This window comes from Arachis ipaensis, chromosome B06 (assembly GCF_000816755.2).
Source record: "Arachis ipaensis cultivar K30076 chromosome B06, Araip1.1, whole genome shotgun sequence".
Lineage (NCBI taxonomy): Eukaryota > Viridiplantae > Streptophyta > Magnoliopsida > Fabales > Fabaceae > Arachis > Arachis ipaensis.
Genome location: NC_029790.2, coordinates 126,367,209 through 126,369,311, shown reverse-complemented (window position 1 = coordinate 126,369,311; position 2,103 = coordinate 126,367,209). Strand labels below are relative to the sequence as shown.

The 2,103-nt window shown below is 28.8% G+C and overlaps 1 long non-coding RNA gene across 1 annotated transcript; it reads right to left on the bottom strand.

Moving 5' to 3' along the window:
* LOC107648483 lies at positions 258 to 1,075 on the bottom strand. The gene is made up of 2 exons (XR_001621945.2): positions 796 to 1,075; positions 258 to 666 (listed from the first exon to the last, which is right to left on the bottom strand). It is a non-coding gene; the product is annotated as an uncharacterized LOC107648483 (long non-coding RNA).

Here is a 2,103-nt window from a genome sequence, read left to right as displayed (position 1 = left end):
TTATCGGTGTTCGACTCATTTGCTCCCATTACTCTCTTTTTCTTTTTGTTTCCTTAACGAAATTTATGCCCCATAGATGGTGTTCATAGAGAAAATGATAGGAAAGAGGATTTGTTGAATTCATGTCCGCAAAAAAAAATCAGGAACTTATTTATCATTTTTTTTTTGTAGTTTTATTTTTCACGTAAACGGTCTAACAATTTTCTTCTAACGATATAATCGAAGCTTTTCCTTGCAATTTGATTGGTAAGAGAAGATACATACGAAATATACTGAGGCTTGCACTAGCTTTTATAGAACGAAGCAATATTATAAGTCCCATTTACAAAACGCCAAGAGCCTAAAGCCACTACGGCTTTTATTCAGCGCCATAATTCCAAGAAAACCAAACACTAAGAAATTGGGGAAAAATTAAAAGAAAAATTTTTTTTTTCCACTTTTGTGTTTTCTTTCCTGTACCTATGGTTTGATTAAAATTACAGCTTAGGTTAACTATGAGGTTCCCACTAATGAAGGGGATGGGTTAGGCTCCTTGTGGAGAAACAATAATGTCATCCTGATCTGTGTATATAGTCCTAATTCATGAACTTGCGGCAGTTCGGAGCTTTGCATAAACATGGGACTTTAAATTCATCTGGCTCATCAGGATCAAACAAGTAGTCATACCTGCCAGATACATTCAAGATTAAGTTAATTTGAACAAACAAAATGTATGCTGTAGTTGCAACACAAGCACAAGCACATTGCATGAAAACATGCAAACATGAAAAGATCTAGAGAGAGAGAGAGAGATACGTTAGCTCATCGCCAGCCGTTACATCAGTCTTGGCAATGAGTGCGATCCGGCTCTCATCATCACCTACACTCATGATCCTTGCATAGCAATTTGGCATACACTGTGTTACATGAACGAAGATCCGGTAAGATGGGAGTATTAATAATCAATGGTAAGGGTACAGGGGGAACAATAATGTACAAAACCAATAAATATCAGCCATGATTGGCCTCTCCAACAGGTACATATTCAGCTTCAAGGATTTCATATTCATACACATTAAATGATATCACAATCACAGGTTTCAACAAAATAGGTTGACTAGTTTGATATTGTTTTAAGTTTGGTTGACTTACAGAATGATTAATACTTTTTATTCTTATATTCAGAATCTTTATTTTTATCTTTTTTTTTTTTCTTCTTCATCTCAACACCACCACAACTTATCTCCAATAATATAGTTATTATTATAGATATTAAATTTAAATGTTAAACTTTAAATATTAAATTTTTTATAAGTGAAAATTAAAAAAAAAAAATTAACAAAAACTAATTAATTTAAAATATTATATATACTAAAATTAGTTATAATATTTTGGTGTATAAATATATATGATTTTATTTATTTTTAATATATATTTTATATAAATAATTAATTTAATAGTTAATTTTGATTTACGTCTAGTGATGTTTTCAATAAATATATAAACTATTAATCGATCATAAATTGTTATTAAAAATGATCAACAAGGGATTATTAAAAAATAAACTCTTTTAGCTACTAATTGAAACACTTACAAATTACTAGTGATATTTTCAATAAATATATAAACTATTAATCGATCATAAATTGTTATTAAAAATGATCAACAAAAGATTATTAAAAAATAAACTCTATATCCCTCCTTTGAATAAAAAAAACTTGGGCATAGTTGAGATAGCAGACAATTGAGTTAGATTTAGAGGCGAGTAAGCTTACTGTCTTCTTCATATTTTTTTCTTTCGATATTAAATTTTTAAATTATTTACATAGTCCATCCTATTTCAAAAAGCCAATCAGATAGAGAAAAGATTCCCATGTTATAAAGGAGTCAATTGAATAAATACTTTTGGAGTTGAAGAAAGTTTTCTTTTTTTTATGTTAAAGAGTAGTTAATACTTTTGGAAGTTTATCACATGTTTAGTTGTACTTGAGTGAAACATGTTATTTTATTTTTTTCAACTATCTATATTTAATTTAAAAAATGTAAACGGTGGAGATTTAATATAACTTTTTTTGTGGATTTATACTAAAAGTAGTGCACATTGGACATTCAAAAGGTTGAATC